The 16267-nt window shown below is 37.5% G+C and overlaps 2 protein-coding genes across 3 annotated transcripts in view; one reads left to right on the forward strand and one right to left on the reverse strand.

The window, feature by feature from the left end:
• Window positions 1-1526, reverse strand: part of CDC40 (cell division cycle 40) — a 42131-nt gene extending 40605 nt beyond the window's left edge. Inside the window, exon 1 of the mRNA XM_026666666.2 lies at window positions 1420-1526. The gene's annotated coding sequence lies outside the window, so the exon portion shown is untranslated. The remainder of the gene's footprint in view (window positions 1-1419) is intronic.
• A 333-nt stretch (window positions 1527-1859) lies between these two features.
• The window catches only part of WASF1 (WASP family member 1), a 71260-nt gene continuing 56852 nt past the window's right edge, over window positions 1860-16267 (forward strand). The window contains exon 1 of one of the 2 annotated variants that reach the window (XM_087942382.1): window positions 1860-2258. The gene's annotated coding sequence lies outside the window, so the exon portion shown is untranslated. The remainder of the gene's footprint in view (window positions 2259-16267) is intronic. The other variant, XM_087942395.1, reaches the window with a different exon arrangement.

Below are 16267 nucleotides of genomic sequence, written 5' to 3' on the forward strand. Positions count from 1 at the left end.
GAAGAGTCCTGGCAGCTGCGTAAAACAATTCTCCTTCTCTCCGGACTCCCCTCAGTTTGGGCTGAACTGAACATATCTAGGAGCGCCCAAAAGAATATGTACCTATTTTTAGCCTTTTGTCCAAATACAATTGTGACGGGAGTCATGAAGCGTCACGCTTTTTAAGGTTGACCGCAATTAGGACTTTCAACCAGTACACAAATCCCAGGATACCTTCGATTGTTGCGGAGGGAGGAGGGTAGCGCAATCTGAGACTGTTGCTCCTGAGACAGTTATCGGTGGAAAACTGTAATTTTAATGCACATTAGTTTGCATTAATCTTCTCGGGGTTACTTCAGATACACCTAACAGGAGAGACTGAAAGCTGCACAGCTACTATAGTATACATTAGATGAAGGGGCGGGGGGGAGATTTGTGCCATCTTTAGAACTAACCAAATCTCGCACTTCTTTTTATCCCAAAACAATAATGGACCCCCTTCCCTTTTATTCCAGAATAAGAGGGCATGAACGTATCCACATTCCTCACTTGCAAACGAAGTGCGTCTTTTTTATTAAGTGGTCCCAGTTCTGAAATGCAGCAATGTAAAATAGGCGTCAATGTCCTCTCGCCTTCAATTCCCATGTTTCTAAACTCCACCAAATCATTTTTGCAATGTTAATTGCAAGGTACGTACTGAAAATATCGGTTCCGTTTTGACAACAGACCTAACATAACTGCATTAGGGTGCAGTTCGAAATCTGGTAGAAAGAATGGCATCCAATGACTCTAGGAATTCACTGGTTCATTCTCGTTGATCATTCAGAAAGCACGAATGAGTTCCAAAAGCTTCATATTTTGGATATGTAAAAATTCAGAGCATAAATCCTAAGCATCGTTAGGCTCAGTTGCTTCCAGAATTATAGCGGAATATATATAATTATTAATTACAGGATAAATCATCGGGGCATATAAATATCTATTTTATATAGTATTTATAAATGCAGTTAGTTTTCGATCCGATACCATTTATTTCAATAAATATAGGCAAGTGTTGAGATTTGTAGCCTTACTAGAAATTCAATAGTACTACTAAATTATTAAAAGCGGTGTCAGCCACGTTGACCGACTATATTAGAAAGTGAATCTTGGCTAAGGGGATTACTACAGACTTCCTTCCGCAATTAGTGGAGTCCTGTGAAGAGTTTCACAGTACAATCTTGCCCATTAACGGAGATGCAAATCCTACCGAGTTCAGTGCGGTTTGACCGGCAATTGTATATACACCGTATTGCATATTCCTAATGCAATTGTATAATGACAGAATGACTGCAGCATTCAAACTACGGCGTTTCCATGCTTTCTTTTTCTAACCAAACATTTGCTCCAACGGAAAAATGGAGCAAGCATAAGCCTCATTAACGCTTAGCCTGCGCCGACCTGTATCTTAACGTAGCTCTCCCGGACCGCCGTTCACCCTCTTGCAAAGCCTCCTCGGTCCGACTGCCTTTGGATCTAACGCCAGCTCCTCCTCCTCTTTCTTCTAATTGGCTGCGAGAAGCCGGTTTAAGGAAAGCCGCAATAAAACCCTACCGCCGCCGCCTCCCCTCGCTCTCAACCCCTTAAACAGAATAAAGCTAGCCTGTACCACCCGGCCGTGTGGGCGGGGGTGCGCGCGCGCGCGCGTGACTGGCATCAGTAAAGAAGCTCCAAGCGTCCGCCTCTTTTCATCTCGAGGCAGAAGAGCCGCGCGGTGAGGGGCTTGCCGGCTCAGGTGGCTGCGCAAAACGACACCTTCGCCGGCCTCTCCCCTTCAGTGGTCGCGCCACCCCCGTTCCGGGAGAGAGTGCGGGAGCCGGCCAAGAAAGCTCCGCCTTCGGCACACTCGCGCCGACACACACACACGCGCGCCGCTCTCTCGCGCCGTGTCTATTGTGAAGCTTTGTGCCGAGGAAGGTCCGCGCTTTCTCCTTCCCTTCTTTCGTCCTTCTTCTCCTCAGCTCCGTCTCAGCGCCCCCCAACAAAAATCCGGACTTTCGCAGACAACCGTTCGCCAGGGGGGGGGTGGGCTCCCTCGCGGGGCGCGCGATCGAACTTCCAAGCCCAACGGACTCGCTGGGCGCGAGCTTCTTCCCCCCACCCCCGACGCAGAAAGGGAAAGGAGCCGACGGGGCGGCGGGGGCTGTGAGAAGATGTAAAAAAAAAGGGGTGGTGGTGGTGGTGGTGGTTAACGGCGAGACGTGGTCAAGGAGCCGGGATTCCCTCAGCAAGAAGACGCGGTGAGTTTGCTGCCTCTGCTGCGGTCCTGTATTCTCTGCAGTGCTCCTTCTTTTTCTCCCACCCGCCACTGCCCCCTTCTTCCACTTGCCCCGCCGCTTCCCGGTTCCCCGAGGCGAGATATTCCCACTCGGTCTTTCCACGCGGAGAGGGGTCACGCCTCCCAACCTTTACCTGCTGGCCGGCCAGCCAGCCAGCCAGCCATCTCTCCCGTGCTGGGTTAATGGGAACGGGAAAGCGAGGGAAGCGGAGTGGGGGGGAAGGGGGAGGTCAACGTTAGTAGCTGCACTCCCCCCCCTCTCCTTCTTCCCCTCGGTCCTGCGGCCTCAGATTGGGGCATGCGGGCGCTTCCGGTTGGCGATTTTTCTCCGCTGCCCCCCCTCCCCGCCCCCAAAAGAAGGCGAGGCTGCGGTCAAGGGTCTCCTCCTCAGATGTACCTGAAATACGTCGTTGGAGGGTGGGGTGGGGGTTGCTCGCTGCTTCTCTCCTTGAGTCTTCCGCCAATACGCGGCAATCTTTTATTTAAAACTGGGTATGTAGCCTTATTTCGTGGCTAAAAGACCCCGTTAAATCCGGGGTTCGTTTCTTATCACATGCTCAGATGGCTCGTTGCGAACTTAACTCTCACCTCTTCCCCTGTATAATGGATGGAGGGATGGAGTGGTTAGAAAAGCATAAGGAGCCTTTTCTTTCCCGCTCCCCTTTTGTCGAGGCGGGCTTCAGAATGGCGTGGAAAAACATCAAATCCGATGAATGTAGTTTAAACGATACGAAACGAGGTCGGGATATTTGTTTCAGGGTAATTGGAGCAGAATCCGTGTACCTGTGTGTGTGTTCCACTGAACGCATTAATGGAAATGTGAAGGGGCATTTTTGGTGTGTGTGTGTGAGAGAGAGAGAGATGTGCTGCATATGGGCTAAATGCAATAAAGATACGGAGGACTTTATACATCCTTGATTTGTATGAAGCTATGTAAAGCAGTGTGTGGAACAGGTTCAGGGTTATAGAGCTCTTGTCTCAAACATATGGAAATAAGGAAGGACACAACTGGCCATTTGTCTAAGCATAAATAATTGTGTTTCCATATGCTATTTTTGAATTAAGCTAATTTCTCTTTAAAGCCTGAAACTTATCTTGAGAGGGGGTTGTCACATGGCAGTGAATGAGTTATCCAGCCCAGTACTTTTATTATACAGAAATGGTAAGATCCAAACCTTTTCCCCTGGAATCTTACTTGTGGCTAAAGTAACTGTGTCATAGTAGACTTAACTGCTTTCAACAGCTCTTCCAGATTGTACTTTATGCTATTTGACATAATTTTATAGACACTGGGTGTGAAGATTTAACATTGGTTCTGAGTGCTTTTAAATAATGTTCAGATTGTTTTTTACATTAACATTCCTTTTTTTAAAAAAATGGAAAAAACATAATGTAATAAAATAAAATATTTTATATGTATTCACATATTACATAATATACATTTGAAAAAAGCCATTACTGTGTTACCCATTTATGCTTGGGTTTTGTAGAAATCTGAGGTAGTGTACATATACAGTACTTTTGTTTTGACTAAATGATCTTTGAATATTAGATCTTGAATTGTTTATTTGAATAGCAATACTTCTGATAAAGCATATTCTAACTTTGAAATTTTACTCGGAAGACAATGTTGCACGCTATAGAGAAAAGGTAAAATATTTCTAAAACATGTCTGTCATTTTGGTTGGGTTGTTTTTCAATTCCATTCTAAAAGTAAATTGAAAAGAAATGTTTAAATCAAAATAAAAGATAATACATTTCACAATAAAAACAATATGATAACCTGATCTTGGACACCATCAATTTGCTGAAATATTATTTCTTAATATATAATAATTTATAAGGCAATATCATAACAGAACCTTTTGAACACAGTAGTATAAATGGAGTACAGTACACAGACAGCTTATAGCTTTATTGTTTTTATTTTCATGAAGCTGTTTTGTCTTAATTGTTATTGTTTTAATGAGCTGGCAGCAGGATTGAGATATTTTGTCTATGTGGTTTGTGTAAACTCAGTTTTGCAGTAACATTGACTACAAAGAGTTTCCTGAATAAGTTGTTACTTTTAATATCAGTATGTGTGTATCTTTTTGATGATGGTGCAATATTTCTGTGAAACTGAAATAGGTTAACCATGGTGATATTCATGTCTGATAGGAATAAGAAATTTCAATAAGCATGTTATCCATTAACCATATATAGAATAAACTCTTGTTCCCATTCAGACCCAAGTATTAACTTTTTCAGAAAAAGAAATATTTGGAATTTAAAAAATGCTAATAATTTGAAATATGTTAGTCTTAAATACTTCAGAGGTTCCAATGAAGAATGTACAGTAGTATATAAATTGGGTTGATCAACATTTATCTTTGTTTTTTGTTGTAAGTGATCTGTTTAGTGGATTTTATGTGAATTATTTTTATTTAATCAATAAGGTATAGGTATACAAATGTTTACTTTTCTTCTATTCAGCCATGACAATTCTTGGAAATTGCCTGGACAAATCCTTGCAGTTTTCTTTGCAAGGTTTTTCAGATGTGATATGCCATTTCCTGCTTAGTTATTATCAAAATAGGTTATATTCATGCTCCCTTTCTTATCATACATTAAGGGCAGAATTTTTATAATTACAAGATGCACTTTCTCTGTGTGGAATGGGCATTGCCTTATGATTTGTTCTCAACAGGTAGCAGAACCTAGTAGAACTTGGTTGATCTTGGAAGCTAGCAGAAATTGTTCTGATTGATATTTGGATATGGCACTATCTAGAAACTACTGGGTACACTGAAAATTTGAGGGGGGAAATCTTGGAAGAACACAGTTGCAGTTTAATTACAAAAAATGCTGCAAGATTTCCCCCCCTTTTGCACTTTCCAAGATTTTAGTTTAATTTGAGGACATCCTTTTATATTGGTATGCACTTACCATTAACAGCGTCTAGAAGAATGGACAAGGTAATGAAAAATTAGGAGAATGCAATGGAGGAACATATTCATAGATATTCTACTAGTTTTGTTTTTGTTTGCAGCAAACATGAAATAGGAATAATGAATAATTTATGTCATTCTTCTGAATCATCTTTTATTAACATTGTATAACATGTATCCTGCTGACTACGATTTATTCATGTAACTTAGATTTCATATAAAAGATAACTTAAACAATTGATAGAATACAGTACATGATTTTTCTAGATATACTAGCTTCTGATTATATTTTCTGTTCCTCCCATTATTTTATGCCACTGTGAATGAACTGTATTCAGTTTTTTAAAATTTTATTTTATCAACTTGCTAAGGGGTTTTATATTAAACCATTCAGGATCTAATAGACAGTGCAAAGTATTTTAATATAAATATTGTTTATTTAAAAGTTCTGCTTGCCTATTGGATGACATTTATTTATTCTAGACCAGTCATTGATTTTCAGTAAATGAATCAATATCTATAGGATTGGCTCTACAATAGCAATACAAGAGCCAGTGTGGTGTAGTAACAAAGGTGCTGGCTAGAAACCAGGAAATTGCAAGTTCTGGACTTGATTAGATTAGTGAGGAATGCATCCAATAGTGAGAAAATTGTTAAAGACACAGTTGAATGATGGAAACACTATCAAAGCCATCAATATCTGAGCCATACCTGAGATATGATGCACTGCTGAAATTATTAACTGGACACAAGTTAAACTGGACAATTTGAACCGAAAAACAGAAGTAAAGTTTGGGTTACAAAACATCAGATATAATTATGATTGAAAAGAAGAAAGTGTGGATAATTGATGGGGCAACACCAGGGGATAGTAGAATAGGAGACAAAGAACTGGAGATTACAAAGTATCAAGATCTGAAAATAGAAGTTAAAAGGTTATGGCATAAATTGATTGTGGTACTCTCAGTGGTTATTGGCACACTGGATGCCATACCAAAAAATTGTGGAATTTGTGAATTGAAAATTTGTGGATTGACAATATTTCCATCTGTCAGTTGCAAAAGGCCAAACTATGTGGATTTGCACATATTATTAACTATGCGAATACATTACCATATCCTAGATTGTTGGGAAGACCTAAATGCGTATGAAGGCCAACAGCTAAAGAACTGGCAGTTGTGACTTCACATTGTTGTGAACAGATAATAAGAATAATATGGGTCCTTGGAAAGCATTCAATGTGTGGATAAAAATGCCACATCCAGCCTAAACATCTGATTGACTGCCATCAACCATAAAAATACATTGTATTTTCTCAAATACAGTTACTGACCCATCAGAACTTTTTTATTTAAATCAAAATTTGACAGATGGACATGGAAATAAGTATTAATTGAATTCAGTTACATTTTTTCCTTTAAACAATTAAAACTCTGGGGACTAGCACTGTTGGAATCCAAAGGCACACTAGTTGGGGGCTTATATAAAAAAAGTAAATGTTTGAATCTCCACCTCTAGATTGCCTCTGCAGTCTTTCAGCATTTGAGGAGATTTTTGAGACTTTAGGGAGATAGAAAATTACCATTCTTGGATTCATTTGCAGAAAATTCTGTCAGCAGAAGAATTTGACCACCCAGAATGTTTTTGTTTAATACACAAGACTTTATTAATAGCCAAGCCATAAATAAAATATATATATAGAAATAGCAGTACTCTTATGTACTTTCATTTAAGTATCTTGGTGAATTAGATCAAAATCTATTTTGTAAACAAAATATCTGCAGCTCCTGTGGAAATTGATTACTTAGCTTTTGCTTTCTGTTTAAGTAGCTTTCCATGTTACTGTGAAACTATGAAACAATTTGCCTCTTTATCTAGTATGGGGACTGGCCACTTTGTAATTTTGGTAAATATGGTAAAAATAATAGCTAAAGGTACAAATGGCTTAAGTTTGGAATGATTGAAGTAAAATACGAGCGCATACATGTCTATGGAGATTCTCAGTCATCCAGGTCATGGTTGCCCCAAAGGTGTTTTTTCAAGAGGCAACTGGACTTTCTGATTTTTCTTTGAAGACATTTTGCTTCTCATCCAAGAAAGCTTCTTCAGTTCAAGAAGCTTCTTGGATGAAAAGTGAAACGTCTTCAAAGAAAAGCCAGAAAGTCCAGTTGCCTCTTGAAAAAGCACTTGTGGGACTAGAGCATACACTTCCATGCCTCCCTTTTGTCTCTCAGGTCCTAGAGTTCTATGAAGGCAGTTGTGATAAATTTGCAAGATATTTAAAGGTCAGTGTTGCATATGTCTACTCAGAACTTAAAACTCCTTCTGGAAACTTCACTGAGATTTCAAAGTTGGATCAATTCATACTTTTTCCTGATATTGCAGCTTGGTTATATAAAGCTTGGTTATGTAAAGCTTGGAAAGGTTCAGCTGATTATCAATGTATGTTACTATTCTTCTTCATGACATTTATTAGTTAGTTGTATGAGAGAAAGGTTTGAGTTCAGACAGCGTAAGGCTTTCTTGAGGGAGAATCAACAGAAACTAGTTTTGACCAGATATTGCATCAACTGAGGCTGCAGACAAAACAAAAGTACAATACCCCACCCACCCCAGTACTATTACAATAACAAGGCAGCATGGTCAGACTGAAATACATTTAAAATCTTTTTGACAGAATTTCTGGAGCTGTCTAGTCACTACTTTTTAAAAGATTTTAGAGAAAAACTCAGCAGTTTTTAACTTTTTAAAGGGGAAGATATGCCACAATCACTCTTAAACCTATTAATATCTTATTCTCTGTGATCTCTTAAGAACTTTTGACATTACTAGTCAAGGCATTGTAGTTGATTTAACACTGTCATTTTCTGTGACCTCTTAAGAATGTTTGACATTAGTAGTCATGGCATTGTATCTGATTCAACGCTACCTAGGGAAGAAAAGTTCAACCTATTTAGATTTTTTTTATACTAAATTATAATAAAAAGATATCTGTAGTGGTGCTCAACAGAAGTTCCATTCTTCAATTACATCAGAAGATGTTACAATTATATTGTGATTGACCAGATAGCAAATCCCTGAAATATGACTTAAGGCTGCCTTAGATTTCTGTGTCATTGCATGTCAGGGAATGTATGTATCTGAGATTTGGAGACGGTTGCATACCTGTTGCCTTTATATTTCTGCGAATGTTAATATTCTGGCTAGGGAATGTTCAAACAACAAAGCATCAAGAGGAAGTCATATGAACCAATCAACATGCAGGACATGCATCTCTTTACAACATGTAGTTGAAATTTGGGAAGTGTGCATGTCGCCCTGTCTGCAACCATTTGCAACCTTCACTTAACTCATCAGCCCTTTGCATCGTAGGTACGTGTTGGCACCTACACGCAGTTGTGAACAAGTCTGAATCAAGCTTTAGGCTGGTTCACACATCACATGAAACAGGAAATGTACAATTTCTATTGGCTTCAGATCAGGTTTAAATGGCATATTGAAGACTCGACTCTAAAATAGGCAAGTAAAATCCATTTTAGTTTGCTTCTGAGATTCTGCAATAATTAACTTCCATATTTTGCCCCTTCATTCTCCCCAAACTTGAAAAGAGGATCAAAAGCAACTAAAATGTTCATCCCTCCTATTCTTGGAGCCATAAACTGGATGCTGAAGGCTACAGATGACCTCTGTACTTTTTGTATGCTTCAAGATACATTTTGTTTAAGTATGGTTTGTTCAATAACTTACAACTGAGCTTCCATAGCACACTATGTGATAATCCATTTTTACAGCCCAAATAGATTAACATGTCACACTATGCTATAATGTGGTTTTTTTAATCTGTTGAATGAATCCAATAAAAATTTTTTAACATTAATAGTATTTGGATCTTATTTTTCTTATATCAGGATTGTCTGTTATTGTAAAATTTTGAATATGGAAGCAGCTATAAATTAGAAGTGCTTTCATTTTGAAACATTATTTGAAACATTTGAAATTATTTTCCTAGTTTTCTCCAAACACAAAACACAAATCAAATAAGTGGTATTTACAGGTAAGAATATATTATAACCTCATTGTGCTGCAGCTGCTTGGACAGTGATGTTAAGACTTCATATCAGTGTTTTTGTAACTGAACTATTTTCAGAAATGAAAACTAAAAAAAAGATAAAGATTTCCCCTATCTGGTCATGACCAACTCTAGGGGGTGGTACACATCTCAGTTTCTTAGCCAAGGGGGCAGCTTTATGCAAAGATTCTTTCTTCCTCATGTGGCCAGCATGACCATACGTAGAGTGCATGGAATGCTGTTACCTTCCCATCTAAGTGATACTTATTTATCTACTTGATTTTCATGCTTTCAAACTGCTAGTTTGGCAGGAGCTGGGGCAAGAACAGGAGCTCACCTTGTCTCAGTACTTGGGTCTCAAACTGCCAGCCTTCTGTGCAAGAAGCCCAGCACCTTAACCAGTAGGTCATTTCCCCCACTCTCCCCAGAAATGAAAACTAGATTAACAGGTTCAGACTATTAAATAGTAGAAACCACTAAAGCAGGTTAATTTTCTCAGGGGGCCACATCAGAAATGGGTTGTTGCGGAAGGACCAACTACTAGACTGAACTTAATTCTGCCACTGATATCCATGTGTTGAGGGAAGAGGAAACAAGAAACCTCTCCCCAGCCTGACTGTTGCTCTTCTGCTCTTTCACAGCTGACTAAAAGAGCACACTTGGCTTCCCTCCCGCCCCTGCATAGTCAGATATATATTTTATTTTCTAACTTCCAGTTGATCTCATGTGGGCTCGACAATAACAGCCCAAGGGCTGATATGACTTGGAGGGCATATACATACATACATACATACATACATACATACATACATACACACACACACACACACACACACACACACACACACACACACGTATAGACAATACTCTGGAAATCACTCCTTTTTTTTGTTAGAATGTTTCTTCCAATTTGTAGATAGAACCTTTAAGATAAGTTGAACGTGCTACTTACCAACTGAGTTGTAAAATCAGAAAGTAGCTGTTTGTCCCACTTTGCTTAAGTCTTAGAGGCAGTAATCAAAGAAAGAGGCATGGTAAGTCTGTCTAAGGATTGCACATAGGTAAATGGGAACAATGTGGGGAAGCAAATGAAAGTAGAAGTAGACCTCACTTATCCATTCGTTCAGCAACTGTACAAAGTGATAATACTTCTGAAAAAAAAATTTATAGCTCATTTAAGACCTTTTCATGAACTTTCAAATATTTCAGGTGGCTAATAATCACCTGGGTCATCTTTAATATCCTTAATATCATATTCAGCAATTTTTAAAAGCTATTTATGGAGTTAGTACATGGAATTAAATATATAAATTCTGAAATTAAAAAGTTTAGTAGCTTTATCATAAAACACTTTGAATGTTAAATTTAGAGAATTAAGTATAGTTGCTACTTTCAAAATCCATGAGAAAAATGACTAATCTATCTAAAGCTACATTAAGTAATTAAAAATTTAATTAAGACCACTTTAAAGTAGTTTTAGAATATATTAATGCAAATAACTTTTTTTTCATAAATCAAACATACTAGCCACTGATCTGGATTTTGTTTAATTTAATTTACTCCTGGAAACAAATACTTTTCTATTTACTTACCTGTGATAAAGAAATACTAATTACCATGTTAGTTAAAGCTTTATGTTTGAAAAGAAGTTCGTGCATTCTAAATAAATTATATTTCTTACAGTTTCAATATTTAATTAGCTGTTTTTAACCTGAAATGTATTAATATTTATGTTTCACTATTGTCTCTTAGGACATTAAGTGTCTCTAGCTTCAACAGTGTCGTCAGACTTCTCCTAGCTGTCCAGACAAGAAATAGGTTTCCAAGGACAGTAAAGTTCTGTTAAGTATATTTATTATAACAAATTTAACAAAATCACTATGAAACAATTCCAGCGATTGCTGGATATAAAATACTAACTACATTTTTAGACCAATCATGGTTCAAAGTTAATCTATTTGAACATGATGTTAATTTCCACCTTTTTTGAAAGCAGAATGATCTGGAATCTTCTTTTTTGGAGCAGTTCATCCTTTAAGTGGAAGAGCAGCTGATTTTGAAACCTACTTTCAATCCTAAATTGGTTTCCAGATTTTTTTTAAATATCTGCTTCTAACATTATTGCTTTTATATTGTTCATTATACAATACATATTTCCTAGATTCATGCTTCTCATGAGAATAAAACATCGGCCTTCAAAAATAAATGGACAGCTTAAAAATTAAAATAAAAACATAAAACAAATCATAGAAAAATCAAGTCTTGTTACTAGCTTCTTAATTTATTGGTATTTATTTTTTCCTAGCTTTATTCTGTTTATCTTTATAAAGAACTCGCAAAAAACTTTATAAAAAGAGCTTTATTAACAGAAAAAGACCTTTATAAAAACATAAAAAAATAAAAGGAAAAATTATTTTAAAAATGTATAAAGAACTTATAAAAAAGACTTGACATCTCATAGAAGGGAGCAAATATTCACAAGGGATTAAACACACACACACACACACACACACACACACACACTACCCTTCCTGGATATTCTCATCAGCAGAAGAAACACAAGTCTATGAAAAAATAATCCACACTTATTAAGCACTCCATTACCAAAATAACAACCCAATCTCCCAAAAGAGGATTTGGGTAAGAACATTATTCAGATGAGTACCCTATAGCACCCTACAGGAAACAGATTGCCCTAATAAAGGAACTACCAAAGATAAAACCACATTTCTCTAACTCTAGCAGAACAAGCTACTATGTTATATATAAACAGGAAAAAACTGCCACACTCAGTAGCACTAATAATATATAGTTACATAGTTGGGTAATGAAATGTCTGCAAGCAACTAAGCTCGGAGAACACCAATGACTCTCCATCGTTATACTTCAGTTGTCATCTGTATTTTTTTCCTGCAAACTCTTGGGAACATTCTATTCATTCTCACTGATTTCAAAGCTAGTAAAATGGTTGGATTTTGATTGTTCTTCATTTCTTTTACTTCAAGCTAGGCACAGCAACTTTTAGCCAGGTGTTGATCAAAGTAATCAAAAATAACATTTGTAGCCTATCTAGGATGGGCGTACCTTGCTACAGTAATCCTATGCACATATAGATAATCCTTGGCATAAAACCACAGTGGAGCCCAGAAGTTTGGTCATAAGTCATTGCAGTCATAAGTTGAGTCACCACGTGACTGATCTTATTTTACAAATGCTTTTTTGATGGTCATAAATCAACTCACTGCAGTTGTTAACTGAATCACATCATTGTTAAGTGAATCATGGGATTGTTAATCTAACCACATGGTCATTAAACTTATCCAATGGGCTTTTTTGCTATTTTCTGCTTGAAAACAGCAAACAACATTGCAAATTGTGGTCACATGGCCATGTGATACTGGTTGTAAATTGAGCTGGTTGCCAAGTGCCAAAAATGCAACCACATGCCCACAGGTGTGTGTGCGTGTATGTGCTGTAGTTGTAACTTAGAATGGGTTGAAGTAGTTTTGCAGGATCCAATCTGGATTGGTTACTGGGACCAGAGACTTAGTTTCTCGAGTTTTCGGACTTTTGCTGGAGCCCATCCTCAGGGAGCTTCTGTCTACCAGAATGTGTCTACCAGAAAGCTTGGAAGACTAAACTTCTGGTCCCAGTGACCAATCCAGATTGGATCCTGCAACATTATCCGGGGACATATATATTTGCTTTCATTCACAAAGTAACTTTTTTGAAGTCTGTCATAACTTTGAATGGTCTTTAAGTGACCAGTCATAAGTCAAGGGCTACCTGTACTATAATATGCTCTACTGGGGCTGCCTCTAAAAACCATGACCCAGAAGCTGGCAATGGTCCAGAACAGTGGTCACCAACCAGTGGGCTACGGCCTACTGGTGGTCTGCGAGAAAATTTTGGTGGTCCGCAGAGAAATGTCACCCCCAGAGCACCCCTCCCAAAGCAATCCAGGCTGCTTGGGAACACAAGGCTGCATCGCCCACATGGCCCGCAGGAACCCTCCCCACCCACTCACTCCTTACCTGGCAAACTTGCCTGCTAAGTTGCTATTTTTCCTTTTTATTTTCCCCCGACCAGCTGTTCTGCTGTGCTGGGAGATTTAGATTAGCTAGAAAGCAGGAAACCATTGGATTTCTTGCTTTCTAGCTAATGTCTAGATCTTCGGCTCTGCTTTTAAGCAAAGCTGAACCTTCCTTAGGACCAAAACTTCTATTATTCAGTACAGACTCAGGTAGCCGATGGCAGAAAGATAGATCTCTGAATGAATCTATGATTCTGTGAGCAACTCAATCTGCCTGCCTGTTTTGTCTGATTTTGGGTAAAAGTTGCTCTTTTTTTAATTAAAAAATCAATATTTACATACATAGTGTGTTGTGAGTTAATTTTGTGAGTTTGCTTGCAAGCAAATTTTATGTACCTTTATGTTTAATTTTATGTTTCAGGTAGCTGATGGCAAAAAGATAGATCTCTGAGTGAATCTGTGATTCTGTGAGCAACTCAATCTGCCTGCCTGCTTTGCTTGATTTTGGGTAAAAGTTGCTCTTTTTTAATAAAAAAATGCAATATTTACATAAATATTTATAATATTTAGATACAAGCCATGCCCAGCCAGTCACATGACCACCAAGGCACACCCACAAATTAGGCCATGCCTACAGCCTTGGGCTCTCTGTCTCCCTCTCCCTCTCCCTCCCTGAGATCCAAAAGGTTGGCGACCCCTGGTCCAGAACACAGTGGCCAGTGTGCTCATTTACCCCCTAGCACTGGATGGAAGCACATTGTATTTATACTGGAGACCTACAGTGGCTAAGAATAAGCTTCCAGGTATACTTTACAGTGGCTGTTTTCACTTATAAAATCTTCCATGGCTTGGCACCAGGTTACCTTCAGGAGAGCAACTGGTGGATTCTCCCATTTGCTGGGAATGCTCTGGGAAGGATACACCTAGGGTCAGCTTTTAGAATATTCTTCATTAAAGCAGTAAGGACAATACCAGTCAGAAGCTCCATTACTAGGGCAGAATCTGTCAATTCAAGGACTGGAGGTGTAATATATTGTTTGCGCATGTATATGTGTTTGTTTTAATGTGATAATGAGGAGTAGTCTTCAGAATGTTGAGTGAATTGAGCCATTGTGGCTTATAGCATAGTATACAGATCAGATTATGTGCAAACCTGATCAACTACTATTAATTTAATTTGCTTTTGTTTTGCTTAAATATTAAATTAGCTCTGAAGTCAGCCTACGTAAAATATATCTATTGATATAATAGAACCTAAGACTGAACTAAGCCCCATTGATTTCAGTAGATTAACTCTTTAAATATAACTAAGTTCTAAACTAGCCTTGGAAAATCATAATCAAATAGACTCAACCTGCTTGTAGAGTGAAGCTTCCATATCTTATATTATCAAAAGAGCAGGTTACATTTTCCCACTGCTCTTAATATTGACTTATCATTGACTTGTTTCCTTGGCATTAAATAGAGATCAATTCCCTTTTTTGCAGTACCTTTATTTCACTGAGGATACTACATAAACTGTTGAGAATTATGATTTTAGAGACTTCAAAAAAATTGCTTAATAAAATGTACCTTATTTTCCTTGCACTGAACGCTTAATTTACTACCCATCACACAATTTCCTTTCAGGCTAAGCAGTGTTATATTAAGCATAGGAAGGGAGTAAGAAATAATCAGCCACAGAAATTAAGTGTGAGATAAAACGAAAAACAGTATTTATACTAATTCTGTTTACCACAATCACATTACTGTTTTGCAAACCACCCCTTGCATCGCATCATATATTTCCTTCATTTATATAAAGTTTATTTTCATCTCCTATTCCAAAGCTAAAAGCATAAAATTGTTGAACATAAACATAGTTTACACTATTATTAGCAGAACTGAAGTTACAAATAGAAAATTCTTTTATTTTGGATTATGCATTTAATTCCAAACATAAGGACCTTATTGCTTTTAATTACAGGCTTGCTTTTTCTGATAGTTTTGTTTTTCCTCATTCCTGGTAATTCCATCCAGGTTTAATAACACTGTTGTACTATGCCCTGTGAACTACATTGCTAGTACTCCATTAAAATGTATGTCTTTCTTTCTTTCTACTCCTATCTCTTTCCTTTCTCTTTCATGTTTCTCTACTTGTAAACATCTTATTGAAGTCCCTATTGGATGCATTTAGGTTGAAAGACAAAATCCTCTTTTGAGATGATGCCCATTTTCCTCTGCAGTCCATAGTGACATTCTATTCCTGTTATCATCTCTGCAGGTTTCTGTCAGTGTCTTTGTTTATTTCTCCTACATTTTTTATTTCTGAATCCTTTCTGCTCCCATTTCTGATAGAATGTACTTAGTCTGGAAATAATAAGCAAAATTTTAGATGTCCCAACAGTTCAAAAAGGATTTCAAATGCATGTCATCTATCAAGGCTAATGATACCCAGCTGGAAAAAAATGGTATATCTGTGAATTCAGGAAGATAAGGATCAATGCACAAGCAAGCATTCTGTTATCCTATTTCTGATGGTTCAGCAGATCATAATTATTTCCACAAAGAAACTTAACTGTAAAGCTCATATCACTGTCCTGGCATCATTGACTGGCTAAGGGAATCTGGTTAAAAAAATAATACGGTATATTATTCATACTGTCTAGAACTGACTACTTAAGATATTTCAGTTCAGAATACAAAGACTCATAGTTTCTCTGTGCCTGCATTCTGATAACAAAGTTATCTTGATTTTTAAGTTTTACATTTTTGGATTTTTTGAAAATGGTTGTTTGCTATCTTGAGCTCCATTTTGAAATAATCTGAATGTAATATAGATTTAAATTTCTTTCAGTAAAAATAAAAACTGGACAATTATGAAATGCGTGCTTGATTAAGAAATAAATATATGAATGCTTTTTGGCTTTTATATTGTAAAAAGAAGAATGAATGTGTTT

Source organism: Notechis scutatus, chromosome 1 (assembly GCF_049901735.1).
Source record: "Notechis scutatus isolate UNSWTSFEM ecotype Mainland chromosome 1, rNotScu1.2, whole genome shotgun sequence".
Classification (NCBI taxonomy): Eukaryota; Metazoa; Chordata; class Lepidosauria; order Squamata; family Elapidae; genus Notechis; species Notechis scutatus.